Here is a 24,584-nt window from a genome sequence, read left to right as displayed (position 1 = left end):
TACTATCTCTTTTTTTATTGTGGTAAAAAATACGTAAAGTTTACCATCTTAACCATTGTTAAGCATACATAGTCAATAGTGTTTAGTGTATTCACATGGTTGTGAAACAGATCTCCAGAACTTTTTCATCTTGCAAATATGAAACTATATCCATTAAACAATTCCTGTTTTCCCCTTCCCTGCAGCCCCTAGTAATCACCAATTTTCTGTTTCTGTGAATTTGATTACTTTAGATACTGCATATAAGTGGAATCATACAGTATTTTTCTTTTAGTGACTATCTTATTTCACTTAGCATAATGTCCTCAAGGTTGATCCATGTTGTAGCATGTGTCAGAATTTCTTTCCTTTTTAAAGCTGAATAATATGTCATTGTATGTATATACCACATTTTGTTTATCCATTCCTCTATTGATGGACATCTGAGTTGCTTCCACTTCTTGTCTATTGTAAATAATACTGCTATGAATAAGGGTGTACACACATTATCTCTTGCAAAGAACAGAATTATATTATAGAAACATCAAAATGTTGAATCATCTGAATTAAATCTAGGGTGTATCTTAGTTTCTGCAATTCATACTAGAGAAATATTTCAGATTAAGTACTCTGCCCTACAACTTGTAATGGAGAGCAACAGATATAATTAGATTAAAAATTTATAAATTAAAAATGTATTTTACTTAAGCTTTACTTACATGGCTCAAGGCCATTCTTATAACTTGAAAGGGAAATGTCTATAAGGAAGGTACATATGAAGGGTTGCCTGGGTGCCTTCCTCCCCTACAGAGGCCAAAGGCTGATCTTCACTTTCTAAACTCTCTCCATTCAGAGGAGGAGTCTGGTTGTTCTCGATGGCTTCCTGATAATGACTGTTACTGAGTATAGTGCTTTCCTGATCGCAGAATTGTTGAGTCATTTTAGGAATCTACTTCATTGTAGTGGCTCCTGAATCATCCATAAAAACTCCTTTTCCAGTGATATCTGTGACCAGTGACTAAACTTAAGGAGTTCCCAATAAAATGAGAGCGTACATAGAAAGTGTGGGCCTAAATATTATTCAAAGACGTACTCACACCTGCTTTGGTGATTTCATGATAAACGTTCATACAGTGATTATAATACTCGCCACATTATGTTGCAATGATCTGCTTTCTTGGTTTCCTCTTTTAGACTGTGAGCTCCTTGGGAACAGATTCTATGCTCTAGTGATAGATGTCCCACAAGTAATGTTACTACTATTTACCCACAAGTTGTACTAATAGCTACAAGATATAAACGTGGAACAAATATCAAAACCATTGAAGTTTTAAAGGGTAGGGGCCTGTAGTATGTGTTTATTTGATTATTGGTAGCAAACCACTCATGAGGGGGTTCTGATACACAATCTAGTCAGAAAATAGCAACAGATTCCATTGCAAATGAATTTGCCTTTGTAAGACCAGGGAAGCAAATGCTTGACACTGATGAAGAGAAAAATGTGCATCGTTAGTAAGAACGACTCAGGGACCCTTCAAATATTATTTTGACCCACAAAAGTAACATGCATACCTAATTATAACAAATCAGATAGCTTGTAAAGTGATTTAGATGCTATAGAAAAGTGATATTACCAGAAACATGTCTTTCTATGTCTCAGGACTCATTTTTTTCTATATATTGAACTATAAATCGTACAAATTAACTTATTAATTGAAAATTTTCATTGGTATGCACGGTTAATAGAAAAAATAAAAGTTATTTCTTTGACCCTGTCTTTGGTAATAATCCAGAACTATCAGAATCTCATTACTCTCCCGGAGCAGGATCACCAGGGAGCCACACTTTCTGACAGGAGAAAATCCTGTCTTTACCAGGAAGGCTACAACTACAGTGTCATAAATCAAGAAGCTCTAATGGGTTGGGGGAAGGAAAGCTGTTGTCAGGAAACATAATTAAACCACTCTTTAAAGGCAGCGTGTGAAGGTAACTAAATCCATTTATCCCTTCCATGAACCTCACTCTTCTGTGGGTTTGCCGTGGCGGTATCAGAAAACCAATTACAGATGGTGCTTATGCAGTGTGCTTGCTATCACTGAGGAGTAGCTAACGTCCTGTAAACACCACTCTGTTATCTCGTTAATTGAAGAAACCCAACTCAAAAGGGAAGTGTGTTTACTTTCAAGGTAATTAAAAGAAATAACTAAAAGGCTGGGGATTGCATATCAACCTGCGACCTTTCCAAAAAAGTGAATGACCTCTAATTTCCACTTAGCGTTCAGGTATATAAATTCTCACCAGGAAGCTCTCAGGGGATCGAGTTAAATATGTTAGATATAAGGTTTGTTCTGTAAAGATTTATAATTTAAGGAAACATTGTTTCAAACATAAAAGAGACGTTCACATCCTTAGATAAAGGAACTTCAAACCAGTAGCCAAGAAACATACAAGCAATCTAGCGTGTGTTTTTTGAAGGTAGAAGTGAAGCCTCATGAACAATTCAGAACAAACTCGATAAGAGGAAAGAGAACTACTCCTCACCTGCAGTTAGCTGGGAAAGGCTTTGTGACCAGGTGCAATTTCTAGAGCTTTTTAGGTGATGAGGGAATTTCGATTGGTAGCTTCAGTGCAATACATCATTTAGTCTAGAAAAATACAGAGATACTAAAATTTTAGACTGTATGCAGAGAGATTCTTGGAAAACAAAAACTGGAAAACACTCGACCAAATTTTCTCTGAGAATAAATTATGCCCTGAAGCAGTGCAGCAGTAATTTACGTGAATGGTCTGTAATAGTGAATGTGCCTCTAATGGTACCTAAACTTCGAGTGAAAAGAAAATGGGATTACTTACATCAAAGTGCTTTTGGTGTAAATTACCAACAGTCAAATGTTCAGTAAATTACCACAGCCAAAATATAGTATAGAATACAGTTGAGTATAACAATCTTTTCAGTGTCTGCGTTAGAATCCCAACGGTCTCCACATAAAGAACTTTCTGGGTCAATTTACTTTAAAGTTCCAATCTCATTAAGGACATTTTAAATGTGCAAGTCTATCTGAATTTTCTCAAATCATTTTTAACAATTTATTTACAAAAGCAAAGAACTAATGTATTTACCTGCTCCTCCCTCTCATTTCACACATACAAGAATATCAAAAGAGCAATAAAATCTGAGAACTTGAGAATGGATAATTTTGGGTGGGTGTTCACTCTATCTCTAACAAGGAATATCTTTAATGTTTTCTTCAAATACTTAAGAGAATTTGAAGTTTCATTCTCAGGCAATCAAAACACACGATAAGTAACTAGCAAGAATTTAAACACAAAGTTGTGGTAATAAAAATGGTCACATAGCATTCCTATAAATTTGGTGAGTACCATCAAAAATAAATCTAAATCTAAATGTTTTAGAATGTCATGACTTCACTGAGTGGTAATATGAACTACTTGGATAATTCTCTTCTTCTATGATACAATAACATTAGTCAACTCTTGGGGTTATGTAAAAATTAAGAAGGTAGGCAGCGATACAGGGACTTGCCTAATTTTCTGTTATTTAATCTTTCTTTCTTAGTTCCTTTGCCTTCTTTCAGGAAAATTTCAAGGAGAATAAATCTTAGATCCTTTTCAATTAAATCAGGTTTAGAGCCACGTAATAGAAAATATAGAAAATATCCCAACAAATCATGTACTGCATACTTTTATTTTTACAATTCATATCTCTAGTTATATAAGAAAAAAATAATTTAGAGGGGAAATTAAGTGCTTAAATGTAGAAGAAGACAGGGATCCAGCTGAGTTTCTGGAACAAAATCTTACCCTTTGATTTATTGCTCTATTGTGAATGCTTTGGCCTGTCACAAATTCCCCTTCTAAAATACAAATCCTCCTTGGATTGGGATATATGTTAGTATATGAAACTCTTTTATTCTGCACAACATTTCTATGAAGAAGGCCTTGCCTCCTTTCACAGTTTCAAACAGGGAGATCTAAACCCCAATTGAGTACTGAGATTTAAATCCTCCCTTCTGTCTCCCCAAACCGGATTTTTACCACTATACCTGCCATAGCGCTTTAATGGGAATTATTTAAGGAAATGGGAATTTTAATGGAAGGATTGACTTGATGGATTTGGACTTTCTGTTATCCTCATCTTCCGTGAAGGCAAAAACTATAGTCCCGTTCAATTCAATTAAAATTTAGAGGGCATATCCTATGCTCAGGGCAGTGTGCTCAGCGCTGAAAGCTACAGGCAGATGAGAAGATTCAGTCTCTGTCCTCAAATAATTTATATCTAACATGAAAAAAGAAAATGTGATTAAATTGAACCAATCTTTGATGGTCTGGGATGTGTAAGGCAAGCACTGTATCTTGTCCTATATATATGGCGTTAGAGAAACATAAAATGCTATGGGGCTGGGAGAAAGGAAAAACTCATATCCCAAGGAGGGAGGCCAGCTAGGAAGGAGCTGGATGAAGAGAGAGATGAGAAATATAAAAGAGAAGGAGGAAGGGAGTCACAAACAGATTTTCTTTGCTTTTACGACATTGCTTTAAAGAAACAGAACTCTTCTTTTGGTGTATCTGTTGCCTGCATCAGTAGGCTTTGGTCAAGTCTGGAGGTAAAGTCTTCTCCACCTAAAGACAATGTTAACAGTGATGACAAACAAAAGAAAGATTGGGGAGAGTGTGGGACAGTTGAATCAAGCTCCAGGTAACGGGTCAGAACTGAAAAAGCAGGAGTCCACCGATGTTTCATGCACACTGGGAGGTAAGAAGTCGCAGTCTGAGGAGTCGGTCCCGTGGCGTGGTGGTGAAGTTCACACGCTCCAATTTGGCGGCCTGGGGTTCGCAGGTTCCGATCCCGGGCGCAGACCTATGAACCACTTATCCAGGCATGCTGTGGCAGGCGGCCCACATATAAAGTAGAGGAAGATGGGCGTGGATGTTAGCCCAGGGCCAATCTTCCTCAGCACAAAGAGGAGGATTGGCAGCAGATGTTAGCTCAGGGCTGATCTTCCTCACACACACGCAAAAAAAGCAGCCACGGTCTGTTCCCGCCTCTCCCTGTCTACAGGCTTGTGCACTTCTGAACTCTCCCTGGCAAATCTTCCTTCTCTCCTGCCCCCTCCAGCAATGCTCATAAACCTGAAGTTCAACATATTTTAAAACTATTTGGATGGAGGATGGAGTTCATGGAAAACAAAAGAGAGTATTGTTCTTGGACTCCTTGGCCCCTATGAGTTGTGTTGAAAGGATTCCCTGAGGCATGAGGAGAAATAAGACAGGACAAGAAAACAACTCAAGGGAAAAGGGGAGAGAAGTTTAGAAAGGCAGAGATGCCCTAGGGGAAAAGAGTGCAGAGTGAACAGGTTTGGGGGAAAAAAAAGATAAAGTTGGTATCCTAGGGACAGTAAAATGAATTTCAACCTGTGAGCAACAAAGAATATTTCCAAGTTTGTAGTACTCTTTGAAATACACAGGAAATGACCATCAGTTTTTAGATCTGTCCTCCGGATTTCTTCTTTCTAACAGTTTCTTATACGTCGATTTTCTCATTTGAAAATTACTTTATCTTAGTAATGTTTACCACTTGCTAACTTTGTTTTCTCTTCCTCATTGTGCTTTGGAAAAACTGGAGATAATATTACCCCATGAAATCTCATATGCAGCATCACACTGTGTCTTTGAAATGTTATATATAGAGCGAGGAGATAGTCCCACTACAAAGCATGGGAGATAGGATGTCTTAGTCCATTCAGGCTGCTATAACAAAATACCTCAGACTGGGTAGCTTATAAACAACAGAAATTTATTTCTCACAGTTCTAGAGGCTGGACATAAGAGATCAGGGTGCCAGCATGGGCAAGGGAGAACTCTCTTCCGGGCTGTAGACTTCTCATTGTGTCCTCACGCGGTGGAAGGAGTGAGCTAGCTCTCTGCAACCTCTCTTATAAGGACACCAATCTCATTCATGATGGATCTGCACTGATGACCTAATCACCTCCCAAAGGTCCCACCTCCTAATACCATCACCTTGGGCATTAGGCTTTCAACATTTGAATTTTGGAGGGACGCAAACATTCAGACCGCAGCATAGCAGAACTCACAAAAGATGATGCTCCTCGAGAATGATTCTCTATGCTTTAAAATAAGTCATATAACTTCACAAAAGAATGGAATGAGGGATACAAAAAGAGAAAGGGCAGTGAATTTGTGGTTGAGAAAACAGAATAAGAAGTGAATTATTTGAAAATATCAAGGGATTCTAACTAAAGTCTTTCAGCTTAACATAGGATTTATTAATAATTATAAAAGCCTCTCGACCTTTTTGTTGCCTAAGTTTTGTGTCAAGGAAATAACTGCCCCAGTGTTTCATGTCTTGCCTTCTCTGAGTTGTTGGCAGAGCAAAGAGATGCATCAAGCAGTCTCAACTGCTTTTCTTTCTTTATTTTTTTTATTGAGGTCACATTGGTTTATAATATAACATAAACTTCACGTGTACATCATTATATTTTGACTCCTGTGTAGACTGCATCACGTTCACCACCAAAAGTCTAGTTGCTGTCTGTCACTGTACACATGTGCCCCTTTATCCTTTTTCCCTCCCCCCACCCCCTTCCCCTCTGGTAGCCACAAGTCTAGTCTCTGTATCTATGTGTTTGTTTGTTGTTGTTGTTGTTTAATCTTCCACATATGATTGAAATCATACAGTATTTGGCTTTCTCTGTCTAGCTTATTTCACTCAGCGTAATACCCTCAAGGTCCATCCATGAATCAAAAACCTCTCAAAAAACAAAGGTCTGGGACCAGACGGCTTCCCCAGTGAATTCTACCAAACACTCAAAGGAGATTTAATGTATATCCTTCTCAAATTCTTCCAGGTTCTTTTCATTGATCGTTTCTCTCTTCTCATGCCCGGACCCTGATGGAAGCCAGTGAAGGGTTCCTGGGTTAAGTCTGAACTTAGTGCCCCTGGGGTGTGGAGTGAATGGGTGTGGATGAGAGTGTGTGTGAATGCACAGGTGGTAAGGAGCTGTGTGTTTGTTGCTCATGTTCTGATTTTTGGCAATTTGACTCTGCACTTGGAGTTGGTCTGTACAGTTGCTTATGTTATTTTAATGATTTTACTCCTAAATGTGACATTTTTAACAAATGTGTGAATAAATATATACAGATTGGTTTAAAAAAATTATACTAAATACACTTGCTAGGTAAGGTACCATTTGAGTACCCAGTAAGTGACAAACATTTCTCAGTTTGAGGATTTTACTAAGTTTTCTCGAAACCTATATAAATGAGCAATATTATTCTCACATAACTGAAGAAATGAGTCTCTGAGAAGTTATACAGTAATTAGAAGAGTCAAGCTTTGAATCTAGCATTTTCCAATTGCTGAGTCTCTGCATTTTTATACTCCTAAGGTAGCTAATTCAGAGGTTTGCAAGACTCAGTCAGAAAATGGGAGGGGAAGTTGAGTTGAAAATCCTTGAGTTGGAAGGGAGTAGGACTTAACAGTGCTTTACCTACCTAAAAGTAATACAAAATTTTTTTAAACACTGTGTGCCCTAAAAAGCCAGTAGGGGACAGATTTGCCCTGAAGGTCACCAGCTTGTGACTGCATCAGAATATACTACTTCATTAGTTTAATTGCTCTAACATAGACGTGGCCTCAAAGTAATTTTCACTTGGGTTTCAAATTTATTTCTCAAATAAAAGTCTGTGTTTACCTCCTCTCTATGTTACAAAATAAATGCTTTTATCTTTAGCAGAAAAGCAGCCTTACGAACAAGCAAATATACCAATGGTGTTCAGCGTCTTTTCCCCACTAATATCCTTCCTATATGTCATAAGAAACAGTGGCTGCATTAGAGTTTGGCAGAATGCCACAGGAAATACAATACCAAGTGCCTGAAGCTTAAAATTTCTACATGGAACTTCTACTATCACCACCACACGGTCCTCTAAGCCGTGATCGACGTTACCAGACGCATAAGTTTGAAACCTTATATGTGTGTTGACATTGTCATTGCCCTGGGACACTCTGGATTTCACATAGAGAATAAAGAATTGCCACTGCATTAGAAATACACAAATGTTAGTTGAAAGGCAGGTGGGGGGAAAAGATGTGGATGAAAAGACAAATGCATGATAAGAAAAGTATACAGATTCTTTGCACACCAAATCAGCTTTTGAAGAACAGTTGTTCTTTATGCAAAACAAACCCCTTAAAGTAAGATTAAGACTTTATTTAAACATTTGGCAAGATTATTGAGTTTCTATAAAATATCTAATTTGGTGAACACTGGACTAGTGAGAATTATCCACTTGAGTCAGACATGTTGTTTTGTCCATGTCCTCTACCCACTTTTGATTTGTTCCTACATCTGCAATCAAATATAATTTCAGTTGACTGAAGCAAGATTATGTAGAAATATGATCAGTCCACACAATTTACTGCCTTAATTACACAAAGAAGGAGAAGACAATAGATTTTTCTGCCAACAATAATCCCAGAATGAAAAGGGAAAACACATCGAGGAAAATATACCTCTGTTTTTCATTATTATGATCACTAAAACATTTCCTCACTGTTTCCTTTTTAGAATTTTTTTTTAAATAATAAAGGATCCTGTAAGAGATTAATATCTAAAATATATAAGAAACTCATACAACTCAATAGCAAAAAGGCAAACCATCTGATTAAAATGTGGGCAGAAGATCTAAATAGACATTTCTCCAAAGAAGACATATAAACAGACAACAAGTACATTAAAAGATGCTCAACATCACTAACCAACAGGCACATGCAAATCAAAACCACCACGAGATATCACCTCACACCTGTTAGAATGGCTATTGTCAAAAAGACAAGAGATAAGTGTTGGTGGAGATGTGGAGAAAAGGGAACCCTTGTGCACTGTTGGTGGGAATGTAAATTGGTGCAGCCACTATGGAAAACAGTATGGAGCTTCATCAAAAAATTAAAAATAGAACTACCAAATGATCTAGCAATTCCATTTCTAGGTAAATCTCCCAAGAAAATGAAATTGCTATCTAGAAGAAATATCTGCAACCTCATATTCATTGCAGTATTATTCACAATAACCAAGACATGGAAACAACCTAAGAGTCCATTGACAGGTGAATGGATAAAAAGATGTGGTATATATATATATCCACACACACATATATACATACATATATATAATAATTCTGTGTGTATATAGAATTCAGCCATAAAAAAGAGAAGGAAATTCTGCCATTTGTGACAACATAGATAGACCTCGAGAGCATCATGTTAAGCAAAGTAAGACAGAGAAAGACAAATGCTGTATGATCTCACTTGTATGTGGAATCAAAAAAAAACCTGATCTCATAAATACAGAGAACAGACTGGTGGTTGTTAAAAATGGGAGGTAGGGAATGCGGGAATTGGACACAGGTGACCAAAAGGTACAAACTTCCAGTTATAAGGGGAGGTAATGTACAGCTTGAAAGTTGCTATGAGAGTAAAGCTTAATGTTCTCAACATAACAACAACAAAATGGTAATTATGTAAGTGAAGGATGTGTTAACTAACCTTATTATAGTAAACATATCACAGTATACACATGTATCAAATTATCACATTGTATACTTTAAACTTATGCAATTTTATATGTCAATTACATCTCAGATAAATAAATAATCTTCACAAGCACCTGAAACTTAACATTTCTATTCAAACTTTCATTATTTTTCTCTTAGAATACTGAAGTAAACTTCTAGGTGGTCTTGCCACCATTTTCGCCTCCAATACGTCCTCTATACTGATTCTAGAGTGTTCTTCCTAAAACAGAAAGCCAGACGTGTCACTCCAATATTCAAATTGACACAGATACCAAATCCTACCTAACTCCTTAATACGACATACAATTGTGTTCATAATCAGGCTCCCTCAATATCCTCCCAGCTCCTGCCATATATACCCCTTGTCTCATGGCCCTGCCCCTCTCTCTGGTCACATCATGTTACTCCAAAATGTAAACATAGCGTGCTCTATACACCTCCTTTTCTTTAACATGCACTGCCTCTATTGTCAAGATATCCCATCCCCTGCGTCTCTACTCTACCTCAACCCTGGGAACCTTTGTCTAACTGGTGAACTCCTACTCATCCTTCAAGATACAGTTCAAATATCATCTTCTTTCTAAAACCTTCCCTAGACAATTATCATTCTTCCTCTTGGGTTGCCATACAATCGTTACTAAAGCAATGATCCTGTAAAATGTCTTCCTGTTTCTCCCTACTAAGGTGAGAATACTATATCTAATTTATGTTTTATCTAGTGATCTGCTGGGGCTGGCTAATACCAACTTGTGAGAAATGATTATTAAATATTAGGTAATTTTGCAAACTGGTTGTTAAATTGTTAGTAGCTTCAAATTGACCATGGTAGGAGTATTTACACCACAAAATTGACAAACACCACATATAAGGACTCTTTTTTCCTCGAAGTGGTGGTTTGTGAGCATAGCTGGATTTATCCCTATAGTCAAGTAGAATCCCTACATATTCAGTAAAATTACTTGAGTTATTAACTGATTTCAATTAGCTGAAAATTACTTGGGCATAAATAAGACAAAGCCGACTATAGGAACAAGGATGGAATTTCATAATTTGTTAAAATTTGAATTACAATCAGATTACAGTAAACAAGTATAGATTTCAAGTTTATGAGTATTTGGAGATTTTATTCCAAGACAACAAGATCGGTTGGGCCAGGCAATGAGTGGCTCCAGTGACAGATGTTGGTTATTTATCTTCATGTCATAATACATCAAGCAGAATCTGGCATGTGGTTGATCTTCATTAAATTCTTATTAAGCAAATTTCCACATGAAAAACCATAGAGTATATTTCTGTATCAGAAGGGTTGGCTATTTTTATCTACTCATTTAGAATTACTACTCGAAACTGGCAGCACCCATATGGTAAAATTTTTGTTCAGACACAAAAAATTAAGGTAGTTTAAAACAAAAAAGAAGAAATTTTCTGAAAATAAAATCTGAAAAATACTTGCTATTTCTCCAGAGCTGTTGATTTTTAAGAATATTATATATTGAGCATTTTGTTTGTTCACTTATTTTTATAGCAACCATATAAGTATATATTTATGCATAGCAACAATATTATATATAATAATCATCTATATATTTTCTTATATTAGCTACTTACAATTTATATAATACTTAGAGTAAATATATATATGTCTTAGTAACTACAATATTATAAGTAACCACAGTTACTTATAGTATACTTGTATAATATACTTATAGTATATTGGAAAAAATTATTCATGTACCAGATAATCAAAATTTTTTCACTTATATTTGTGTTTAGGTTTTTATCCATTTCAAAAGTCATATATTAGTTGCATCACTGGTTGTCAGTTTTCACGTCAGTGTCACCAGAGGAGCTGTGTAAAACAGTGGATTTCACTGCATACATGATGAAACCCACAGAGCTATATGCAAACCAGCCCAGGGTTAAGACTACCATTTTAGAAAAACTTTGTCCAACATACTTGTTTTACAGATGGGGAAGTAATGTCAAGAGAGGTTGATTTTATTTGTTCAATTTCATACAACTGGCTAAGGCCATTGCCAGGATTTTAATTCTGGTCATTGGCTTTTAAGTTGGCATGTTTAATAGTACATAGGCTTTGGTGTGTGTGTGTGTGTGTGTGTGTGTGTGTGTTGGCTGTAGTGAAGCTAAGAATGCTATTTAGGAATTATTAAAGACTAAAGAACAAAAGAAGAAACATTTTAAACATTTGGGGATCTAATTAACAATCAAGTCGTGAACTGGGTGCCCACAGAAGTGTTATCACTGCTTGAATGATAAGCAAGTTGTAGACTCAAACCCACAGTTGTATTTGGGTGATTGAATATGCACTTTCCCAGATTTATTTTGGTGTGTGTGTTCTTTATTCACTATGTTCTTTATCCATCACTGTGTTGTTTTATTAAGTAACTTTGAACTTCCTGCCATAACATAACAAGATCACTTTCTGCATTATTTCTTTATTTCTGATTTCATATTTTGTGATTTTGTAAAGTAGAGGAAGACCATTAATAGACAATTTTATCAAACTACCTTTGATATATAGTGAGTGTTTGAAAAATAGTTCTCAACATACAGATGATTTTATCATACTTGATAATTGCTTCCTACTGGCTGTCCCATTTCCTCCATCTCTAACAGAAGAAATTTTGGAACTCCATTTCAACTAAATTTATTTGACCATTGAAAACTCTTAGATGAGTGTGTTTTTCACGTATCTTATTTTGGACAAAATGTTTCCTCCCAAATTTCCCCTTGATTTTTCAGGAATGTCAAGATATTCCTTACAACCTAGCTTAAATATGCCTCACAAATTAAATTTAAAATTTCCGGCAAAAGAATACAGCTTCTCACCCAAGTGACATCTGTAGTTTATCGTGGTGTTAACCAGTTCCAAACACTCGCAGTCACTTGTCTTAAACTTTTTGTAACAATTGTCTCAGTGGGATTAATTTCGTAATTGAAGAGGCAAGCTTGCTGGATTAAAGAAAAGTATTTTAAGTTCTCATTGAGGCCAGAGACCATATCATCTTTATCTCTTCAGCTCTTAGCACAATGCCATGTACAAATAAATTGTCAATAAACGTGTATCAAGTTGAATTAGCTAGAAAAAAATGTGATCCAAAACCAAAATGATCTCAGCTCTACCACAGGATACATATTTTTTTCAAAAAGTCTTTCAGTTTATACCCTGCATAGTTATATATATATATATATAATATATATATATATAAAAATATATATTGTGAGGAGGACTAGCCCTGAGCTAACATCTGATGCCAATCCTCCCCTTTTCTTTCTTGAGGAAGAGTGGCCCTGAGCTAACATCTGTGCCCATCTTCCTCTACTTTATATGGGACATTGCCACAGGATGGCTTACCAAGCGGTGTGTTGGTATGCGCCCGGGATCCGACCCTGAGAACCCCGGGCCACCAAAGCAGAGCATGCGCACTTAACCGCTTGCACCACCGGGCCAGCCCTGCATGGTTATATTTTAATGGATGTTTCTATAACATTCTTCATATTAGAAATGTATATCTACTTGCTAGCTTATGAGGTTATTTAAAATTAAAAATAAATGATGTAGGAAAATAATTTTTTTTTTTTAATGCAGAGATCATTTCAGAATCTTGTTGTAGCTACTTAACATTTATTGACCTGTGAAAATATTTTTTGCACTAAAAAAAAAAGTTCCAGGGCCTAAAATGCTCCAGGAAATTAAATTAAACACAATTACCCATTTATTACAAATTGTAGCTTACTGCTGTGAGAAAGCATATGTGTACTGTTGTCCAGTATCGAGAGAGAGGAAAGGCTTGGTGAGATTCTGACTTAATTTACTTCTTCCTCTAATTGCTACTCTTTTGAGATTCTTGTGAAATAATGAAAAGTGGAAATAAGCAGTCATCAAATGGCCGCCATGAAAAACTTGTATTTATTTTAACGGATTGTGAATTGTTTCTATACCTCAGTGATAACTAAATAAAGATTAGTGACTGAAAAAGTAAAAGATAGATATGGAAGACAATGAAAAGTAAAATTATACCAAAAAATCTCTTTAGATCATTAGTTAAATAAAATAAAATTTTATCAGATACATTGAGCTATTAACATCTTTAATTCTTAGAAAAGATTAAGAGATTTTATATAATTTTGTTAAATTATCATCCTTTATTAATTATGTAGTTTAATCAACATCTTCAGTAATAAGGAACATTTTAAAACTTGACTCTAGATATGTTCATATTAAAATGCTTTGAATACCCAATTATACAAATATGATATATACTTTTAATTATATTTATCTGCTAATTTTTCCTCTATTCTTCCATTAGATTTATTGCCATATTTGATATTACTTTGGGGTGTATTTTCAAGTTTCAAATGTTCAGATATAGGTTTATACTGATTTTCAGATACTAATGAATATTTAATTCCCAGATATTTAGGTGCATTATAATATCATGTAATTTGCAATGTAATAAGACAATGAAATGCAGTTAAATTGAACACCAGAATCAAATGTTTGCCTGTTTCCCAGACAGATGGTAAAAATTTTTTAAATGCTTATAAAGATGAACATTTTAAATATAGTCTAATGAAACAAAATTTTCTTATAGGAATATTATATACACCTAAGAAACAATTTATTTCACTACCTAAATAGGAAATGACTGTATATAAACTGATATAACTGTATCTGAAACTACCTATATGCAAATAGATAAATAGATAAATAAATAGATATATAGATAAGACAAAGAGTTTTGTTAATCAGGCTTATTCTATCAAATAAGAGGTAGAAATCTAGAAATTCATTCTACTTTCTGCTTCTTGCCAATTGTTTTTGTTTTGTTTTGATTTGTATTTATATTAATCATCCGTAATAAAAATACTAGTAAACTGGGGCCAGCCCCGTGGCATAGTGGTTAAGTTGGGTGCGCTCAGCTTCGGTGGCCCAGGTTCACAGGTTCGGATCCCAGGCATGGACCTACACTACTCATCAGCCATGCTGTGGCGACCCACATACAAAATAGAGGAAGATTGGCACAGATTTTAGCTCAGGGCTAATCTTCCTCACATGCACACACAAAAAAATACTAGTAAATTATGTATGTAGTAATGCTTTGGATCAATGATAATACCACATTCAACAAATATTTATTGAGCACCATGGTCAGGCACTAAACTAGACTTGGAGATACAGCCATGCACAAAATAGATAAAGTTCTCTTCCCTCATAAAATTATATTTATATGTGTGTGTTGAGGGACAGGTGTGGAGGAAGGAGGGCTGACAATAAAATAATTGACATATATGATATTTTATGTTATCCAGTATTATGATAAATGCTGTGGGGAATAGGGGAAAGGAATTGTCAGGAGTGGGTGTGGTAGTTTTCATTTATGTGGTCAAGGATGGCCTCACTGAGAAGTTGAGATATGGGTATCAACATCAAGGTGATGAGTCCTATGGATGTGAATGTATTGAAAAAGACTGTAACAGGTAGAGGGTAAGTCAGAGCCAAGTTCCCAAGGAATGTGCCCTCAGGATTAAAGAATGACTCCAGTATGATTGGGACTGAGAGAATGAGTGGGAGACAGAGGGAATAACATCAAACAAGTAACATGGGATCAGATCGTGTTTGCCTTGTACTCTGAGATGCAAAACACTCAATGAGGGCTGTGAGCAATGAAGTGACATGAACATGACCTATTCATTTCAACAGGGCCACTCTGGCTGTTGGTGATGAGAATAGACCATAGGCAGGCAAGAGTGGGTAGAAGTGGGAGAGTATTAAAATAATCCAATTAAGGGATCATGGTGTCTTTAGGCCAGGGTACTATCAGTGGACCCAAACAACTAGAAAGATGGAATTGCTGTCAACTGAGATGAGGAAGACTGTAGGTAAATTGGTTTTTTTCTTTGTTGTGGCAGGGGGAGAATAACGTTGGAGCTCATTTTTGGACATGTTGAACTTGAGATGTCCGTTAGTGGAGAGTTAAGAAATGTAGTTTTATATATATACGCATTTGGAGTCTCGGGAGAGGACCAAGTGGAAGACACAAATTTGGAAGTGGTCAATATAGATTGTTTTAAGGCTAGGAGACTGAATAAGATCTTCAGAGGAGAAAATATAGACAGTAAAGAAATTCAAGGATCCACATTTGCAAGAGTCCAATGATAAAACGTCTGGGAGACGCAGAGAAACCAGCTAAGGAGGCTGAGATAGAGTGGCTAATGAGGTAAAAAGAAAACCAGGAAAGGATGAGCTTTTGAAAGCTGAGTGAAGAAAGTGTCTTTTCAGGATGGAGGGCATGCTCACCTATGTCAAATGTTACTGATAGATCAAGTAAGATGCAGACTGCAAATTAACCATAAGATATAGAAAGGCATGGTGGTGGGTGAGCTTGAGAAAAACAGTTTTGTGGAGTCGTGGGGGTAAATTGGACTCCGTAATTGGACTGGATTGAAGAGAGAGGGAAGTAGAAATTGGAAAATCAGAGAATATACAATGCCTAAGGATTGTTGCTATTAAAAGAGGCGGATAAATAGGACCAAGAAAAGAAAACGGGGTCAAGAAAGGGTTTTGTTTTTAGATGGGAGAAATAACAACATGTTTGAAAAATAAGTAGCACGGTTAAGTAAACAGCCAGGTTATAAAAATTTCAGAGTTTTGAGGAAAATAATGGACACTCTAGATGCTTTTAAAATTTTGTCCAAGGAGTCAAGGAAAATTTAATGAAAAGTGAAAGAGTGAATTAATCTCTAGCTATTTATGATAACATAAAAAAACAGATTTTCAAGAACTAAAATGAAGTATAATAGAACGGATAATTTTAATAAAAATTTACATAATATTCTCTAGTGGAAGATTTCCTTTTATTTCATGCTGAAATTACTTATGATTATAGATTATTAAATTTGTCCATAACTCCAATTTATAAACTCTGTAAGTCTTCTGTCTGTGGTTTATGTCGTCTTTGTATCTGTTCACACAAACGCTGATCTGTCCTGTTTAACCTAAAGATGGAGTGAAAATGTTTACTGTACTCTTAAAGACTATGAAGATTTTAACATTGTTATAGGACAGATTGCGGAGTGGTGTTATCTGCAGGTTTCACATTATGAAGGTTTTCATCCCATTCATCAAGTAGTGGGCTGCTTGGAGGCCAGTGTTAGATCCCTGACACCAGATATTAGAGCTAGTGTGATGATGAGCCAGAGTCCTTATTTGGAGGGCTATGATGCTTAGTCTCAAATTGCACTGAAGAATAAAATAGAAGCCCTCCTTGAAACCTAAGTTATGGCAGACTTCTCAAATACCAGCCAGTAGTTGCGCCACCAACTGCCAGATGATTTCTGCTACTTGGTTTTGCTAAGGTACTGCAGGTGCACCTCTTCAGCACTGATTTGCCTGACTCAGCTCAAAGATCTTCACAGCATCCCTCTCTGACAGGATGAAAGGGCAGGGGCACCTTTCGCAGGGAGATAGAAGAGCCAAAGATGACTCTAAATGCCCTTCATCTCAACCTGCAGGCTATTTGTCACTACTTCTACAAGACTGAACAGAGACACAGGCCACCTGGGCACAGGAGTAACGAAAAAATCTTTCACGATGACAAAAATGAAATAAAATATCTCCCCATGAGGGACAGTCAACAACACAGCAACGTGTTTCACTTTTGGCATAAAATTATTGAAATCTTATAGTGTTGTTTTACCCAGCTCATCCTGAAATCTCTTTGGGTAGCCACAAATCTGTCATCCCTGTTCTTTTCTGCTTACTTTGGTTGTACTGATTATTCTGAAGGTTGGGCTTTGCCTGTGGTGACAGTGGGGATAGAGGGAGGCTGTGGATGGAATACTAACAATAGTAAAGGCACAGTTTTGTACATATTACTAAACCAAAATCAGGACACATCATTTAATACAGAATTCTCCTGCCATTTCTAAGTAGGAAAATAAGTTTTGGCAGATGAGGCTTGAGTGTCAAAATATTGGGATTTCCTGAACCATATTAAGGTATATGGGACCAATAATATAAGAAAGTGCTTCAGAAAACCCAGGGTCATATCAGAATATTTTAGAGCAGGCAGTCACCATGGATATAGTAAATAGTGCAACAGTTTATTAGAGAACTGCTGTGGGATTTGCTCTTTAGAGCACAAAGAACAGGGAGTCAGACTACATCCAAAGACTCTCCTGTGATTGTTCCAATGGACAAGGCCCACAGAGCTTCCTTTATACACACTGGCGATATAAAACTAGCCGGTGTGACTTGCTCAAGAAATTTGTGGTTCAAAACCAAAGCAGCAAACATTCTTTTGTATTATAGTCCATGAAAATTAAATAAATAAAATCATAGTGTACCCGTAATTTGCATTTTTTCTGTACTCTCGGTATTATCCCCAGGTTGTGGAGTTTGAATGGCATGGAAGAGAAGGTTCGAAAGAGTTCCACGACCTAAAACAACACACTCAAGGGCCTCAAGCCTTCCTAAGTGATTGGAGTGCTCACTTCTCATCATATCCAGGGCGACGAAGGACACCTCTTAGGTAATAAATTTCTGCTTTTGATTTTAAGGTCCTACAGGGCAGGATAATTCTCTTTGTATGGTTCCTAGAACAGCACTCTGCACATTTGAACTTTTAATCAGTGCTGCTTGATAATGAATAGAGGATTTTACAGCACAGAATCAATGGGTCCTGAGAGAAAAATATCTAACTCTCGGAGCTAAGCGCTTTCTTCTTCGTTGCTGAGTAGCATCCTCCCTGGTTCATCCTTGTGAAACAGCCTCAAGGAAAAAGCCACTTCCACTTCCCTTGAACCTCCCCAAGGTCAGGCCCAGGGGTGACTAAAAATAGAATACAGATTACTTGGTCCACTTCCCTTCAAAACCAAGGAAACTAACAGTGATGAAGGGTCATCCATACTTAAGGCCGTTTTGCAGGAAAGTCAAGCTGCCCCCAAACTGCCGCAAATCGAGAAGCACTCAAGGCCCAGAGGCCCTTAACATGTCTTGAGAGACTATTGAAAAGATCATTCACGTCTAATATCTAGGACACAATTCCTTTCACTACGTGAGAGAATACAGGAAGGACTACACATCCGCTCATTAGACTCACCTTTCCAAGAGCAGTCAAGAGTCCTGACAAAGGTGTCAGGGTCCGAGGGCAGTGACACAGTGCCAGTGCAGGGGAGTGTGTGAGAGACAATTCCTGAGGCTCATTTTAACCTAGTCTTCATCTTCTTTAGTTCCTGCCTACACCTGTTTTGAAATTTGACTAATTCTATAAGCTACCCAATACCCTTCCAGTATTTTCCTTTTCTCTGTAAATTAACCAGAGTGAGTTTCTATTTGGTCGGTTTTCTTTTTTAATTCAAGAATTTTAGTAAAAATGGATGCTTAATAAATGTCTTCATTAACAAGGTGTACTGATAAATAAAGGGAAAAAAATTGGAACTATGTTTATGATATATACCACTTTTGTTTAAGATATATGTGCAGGAAGTGGAAAAACATATACTAAACATTTAATAGGGTATGGTACCTTTGGATAGTAAATCTATAGATATCTTTCACTTATCTTCTATGTTTCTGTGTTGTTTTTCATGTTTTAATCAAAATCTATAAAATAAGATATAAAAACACTCATTACTAGAAAAGTTCATCGAAGAACCAGTATTTTCACAATCCTCCTAATTTACAGACACTTGCAGCTCCTACCATTAAATATGCTTGTGGTTACATGGAGAACAATAGTGTAATAACACTAATGTCCAGTGGTGGAGGGAGAGGCACCGGACTAAGACCTGTTATAATAAGAGGCATCAGAGGTAACAATATAAGTTGTGCATGGCTGTTTACTAAAGAGAATTAAAATTAAAATTTTAGCATGTTTTGTATGTGTGTGTGAGTGTGTGTGGGGGTGTGTGTGTGTGTGTGTTTGAGAGAGAGAGAGACAAGACTAGTTAATAGATAACTTGCCCCTGAAATTCAGGAGGAAGAGGATGGAATGAATAAAATCTTATTAATGAAGCTTAGATACAAACATTCCACCGATAATTCCAAGATCGCTGAAATAAACTTTACTAGCACAGAGGCCCTGATCCATTTAGAGTATGCAGTATAAGATGGATGATAACATCTTAGTTATTTTGTAAACAAAAGTCTGAGACCATATGATCTTCTCAAAAGGAAAAAAAAATTTTAAATCTATTGAGATTTTAATAAGTGAAAAAATAGAAAAGAATAATATCAATAAAAGTTATGTTGCAGGAACAATCTCAAAAGCCCAGTGGCTTACAATAGCAGTGGCTTATTTCTAGTTTCTTATATGTCCGCTGTGACTTTATGGTTTCTTCCCATGTTGTCTTCATTCCTAGGCTCAGAATGATGGGATTGTCTCTATCTGGAAAATTTATGATCTTATGGCAGAGAGAAAAAAATTGGCAAAATATTCACTGGATCCTATGGCTTCTTCTCAGACGTGACATGTATCACTTTGCTAATTTTCCATTGGCCAAAATAAGTCATATGACCGAGCCTAAGTTTAATCCCTACCCAGGGAGAGGCAGCAAGTGTTTTAAAACAAGAACACCTTTAATCACAAGAATTTATGTCATTTTACATAATTATGAAATACACTAGGAAAGAAAAACGGTGAGGTAAACTAATAGATTATTCCTGTTCTTATGCTTTGCAAATTATTAAAACTATTTTTAAAAACAGACATGAAAAGTCAAGGCATTTAATGTAACCATATCTTTAAAAATGTTTATTGTTTGTATCATAAAATGATAGCATAATTAATGCTGGAGAGACATTATATAGTTTCTGGAACTGTTTTAATTTTCATAATCAAATAAATCTTGATGTGTAAATTTTAAGTCTGTGCTTGACTTAAAATTATAGGCTAGTCAAGTTGAATAAATAACTTGGGAGAGGATAAAGCTAGGGCAAGAAAAAAAAATGTAGTTCTATAGTTGAGAATTCAAATTCACCTAAATAACTAGCAAACTGAGTTCTAATAGATGTCAGATATGGCAACAGGTAATTTTACTTTTTCATTAACTTTTTTCATAACATTTTTTTCATTAACTTGTCCTTAAAAATTCTTTGGTTGGTTAATTAATTCAGTAATTTTGCCAGTGAGAAAATATGTTGAATTCCCCAGCTCTTAAGTGGCAGAACTGAGACTTAAGCCCATGATATCTGATGCCGAGTTCATTGCTTTTTTTCTATCAATTCACACATTTAAGGATCTAAAGGGTTGTATATGATATTTATAAGGGAATACCAAGGCTTGGTATCAAACACAGAGAAATTCTCTAACATCTGGACTGCAGTGTTCAGGAGAGATTTTGGCAGTAATTTGGCAGCAGCCAGAGGGCTGCCATCTTCAGCTCAAGCAACTCACAGCTCTTTGCTCAGTGCCACCTGGCCTGTCCAACCATGTGAGGTTGCATGCTGCAACAGACAAACAAGTTCTCCCATTATCCAAATGCTCCAGGAGAGAGGGGCTCACGGTTTGATTGAAAGAAGTTGCTCAAACAGGGCTTCAAACACATCCATAGAATTCAGGCTCTGAGATTCCTCCATATTATTGGCATCCTTCCATATTAGGGAGAAGCCTCAGCTTAAGGTGTATTACAGTAGGTGAAATAATGGTGGTTGGTTAAATAGACCTACTATTAGTAGGGCATGTGACTTGGGAATTGTGTATTTGATGTTTTGTTTTCAAGTTCAGTGATAGATGGGCATTTCCATTCCTATCTAGTCCCATTTATGCCCAGCAGAACCCATTTACAAGATGACTAGGTGAAGCTGGAAACACGTTTGTCACTGAACAGAACTAACCAGAGCCCGTGGAGTAATTTCACTACCTGAACTAAGCATATATATACTGTATAAGCATAATTTTTTAGGTGACCAGTGATGATATTTATTTTTCATATTTTCCTTAAAATAAAAGGAGTCACCTTATGTTTGGGATCTAACAAGGTCTCTCACATGCTAAGTCCTCTGTTGCAGGTTGGGTTTTCTGGGAAATAGACCTTAGATGGAGTTTAGAATGCAGGTTGTTTTTTGTGTCTTTGGTGTCAACACCAGTGGCAAAGAAGGAAAGGGAAGGAAGCAGGGAGAAATTGAGCTCCGGAGCTAAAATGACCTATCAGAATCTTCCCATGTTGAGACAAAATGGCCAGGCATTTATATTATCATCTTCATTAGGCAGTAGATGCGGGCCATCCTAGGAGGACTGTGACTTTGGGTGAGGTGGCTTTTTGAAGTTGAAGCAATACCTGGGAGAGGTAACAAATGGAGGCTGTCTCTGATGGTGCTCTTAGCATCTAGGGCAGCAATTCCTATCTTGAAGAGATGTCTGTGCAGTGGATCTTCTCATCCATTACAGTCAACCCCTGGTGCCACTCAGATCCCTTTCTCCATATACATTTGGAGAGCAGCAACTAACATTACTCATGGGCCACTCTGCCTAAAGGAAACTTAGCAGAGACTGGTTAATGTCCCTGCCTCTACAACTGATACTCGTCATCACCCTCCTCTACTGCACATTCTAGATTCTCCTCATCTTTGTTGGCACCTCTGCTTGTCTTAATGGCTTACTTGGCAGTATGATTATACTCTCAGCCCTGGGGGACAAAAAGAGAACACAAGTGGATCACCTTGTTCCTTACATATTCCTCCATGCCCTGTTGAGTAACAGCAGTCCTACTTCCACTTGATGGTCAAGTCAATTACCTTGCCAAGTTGGTTTCTCCTTTTCTTAACTGCTGGTCTCTGGACACAAGAAATCCAAAGTAACCAGGCAGCAGTCATAGCTCATAGTTGAATAGGAATCTCATTATGTTCTCTGATGAAAGTGTTATCCTTTGGGGACTAGGCTCCCTGACCCTACAGAGTCCAGAGTTTCCAAGGTGGAAGCCCAACATCTCCTAGTGGATTACTGAGAATGACGGTAAGCAGGGTCACTCTTGCTTCCACCTCTTGGTTTCTCGACCTATGAATTTTTCCTCTTTGGGACACAATCCTATTTAAAATCTTTGATTCAAGGTGGATACTGCATCCTGGAGGATTGTGATCCATCCTCAGAAAGTAACACCATTGAGCTGATGCTTCAGCTGTATCTTCAGCAGGCCATTCTCATGCTCTATCGTATCTGCAGCTCCTGGGTGGGACATTATGCAATATGACTAGTGGATCCCATGGTATCCTATTTCAGATCTCCTTTGCTGTAAAGTAAGCCCACTTATCTGATACAATGCTATGCAGAATCTCATGCTAGTAGATCAGTCTGTAAACCCTTGGAGTAGGACAGGTAAGCCTAAATCTGGACTATATGTCTATTTCTGTGATAATGAATTATTTGCCCTTCCAGGGTGGAAGGGATCCAATGTATTCAACTTGCCACCAAGTGGCCAGTTTGTTTTCTTGAGAGATGGTGCTGTAATTGGGGCTCAGTGTTGGTCTCTGCTGCTGGCAAGTCGGATATCCGGTGGCAGAAATAGTTTAATCAGCCTTGGTAAGTAGCAGCCAATACACAGCCTCCATTTCTTCCACTGTGAACATTTAAATTGTGTCCTTTGTGCCAGGACTGCAGTGGCTACTGTAGAAGCTGGCTGATGCCAACTAAACAAGTTATTTTGTATACTTGGTTGTTTCGTGTCTCTTCTAGGGCGGATTTCTCTTGTAGGTGTTAGTATGTGATATATAAAGGTCTTCATACTTTGTTTCCACTCCCATAGGACCATCTACATACCTCTATTTCAGACGTCCTTATCCATGATATTTGTCTTTCTTATTCCAGATTCCTGAATGCCGTGGCCAAGCCATTTGCCACTGCCATTGAATGTACATATATTCTAGCCTTGGGCCACTTTTCTGCCTGCCTAAAGCTCTGCTCACTGCGGGGATTTTTCCTCATCACTGTCTTTCAAAGCCACCCCTGAGTAAAGCTGTAGTATAGCTACCGTTCAATTCTGAATTGTATCCACATTCCAAGCCAACCCATATATGAACCAATATTGGATATTTTTCCCCCTTCCTCTGTGAGATATTTACAGGAAATATTCTCTCCATAGGGCCATAGGTGTGACATGAGAGAGGGGTGCTACTCCATGATAACGGATGACATGGGGATCTGGGCTACCTGATTGTGCAATTTACTTGTATCCTCTGGTTCTGCTCATGATAGACCCTGAATATACCACTTCTATCTTATGATGAATTGTTTCTGGGTCCACTTGACCCAGTTCACAAAGGACAGTTCCAGACACGTAAGCATTTGATGTATCATGATCAGGTGCTCTGTCTGTATCAAAGCTGAGTAATATGCCAGGAGTTGTTTTTCAAAAGGTATTTACTTCTCCACTGCAGATAGTTTGGCCATGCTCCAGACCCTCTGGAGGCCTGAGCTGTGATTCTGTCACTGGGGCTTGCCATATATTCCACATTGCTTCTTTTCCTACCCTAGAAACCTCTAATATCATAGGGTTTGCTGAGTTGTATGGCCCAAGTGGCAGGGCTGCTTGCTTCAGAGTCTGACATGATGTAGAATTATTTCTTGCTTTGGGCCCTACTCTAAACTGGCAGCTGTTTTTGTCACTAAGTACATGGGCCACATCGGTATTTCCAGGTGTGGAATATGCAGCCTCCAAAACCCAAAACAGTTTACCAGGCATTGCATTTTCTAAATTCGTGGTGGGAGGTGCAAGATACCATAATTGATCTTTTGCTTTGGCTAGTATGTCTTGGCATGCCCATGACCACTGGCTGCCTAAAAATTTTAGTGATGTGGAAGAATTCTGAATATTCATAAGATTTATCTCCCACCCTCTGGCACCCATATATCTAAACAAGGCCTGTAAACATGCTGTCCACTTCTTGCACATCCTACTTGATTAGTGTGATACAGTGGATCAATGTGATATTCCACAGGATATCAAGACAGTTCAGAACACTGTAGATTATA

The 24,584-nt window shown here is 37.3% G+C and overlaps 1 long non-coding RNA gene across 1 annotated transcript in view; it reads left to right on the top strand.

Annotated features, from left to right (window-relative positions):
• The window catches only part of LOC131394127 (uncharacterized), a 61,896-nt gene extending 43,842 nt beyond the window's left edge, over positions 1–18,054 (top strand). The window contains exon 3 of the long non-coding RNA XR_009216071.1: positions 18,007–18,054. This is a non-coding gene — a long non-coding RNA (uncharacterized LOC131394127). The remainder of the gene's footprint in view (positions 1–18,006) is intronic.
• Positions 18,055–24,584: the final 6,530 nt, after the last annotated feature.

This window comes from Diceros bicornis, chromosome 29 (assembly GCF_020826845.1).
Source record: "Diceros bicornis minor isolate mBicDic1 chromosome 29, mDicBic1.mat.cur, whole genome shotgun sequence".
Classification (NCBI taxonomy): domain Eukaryota; kingdom Metazoa; phylum Chordata; class Mammalia; order Perissodactyla; family Rhinocerotidae; genus Diceros; species Diceros bicornis.
This window is presented reverse-complemented; position numbering and strand designations above follow the sequence as displayed.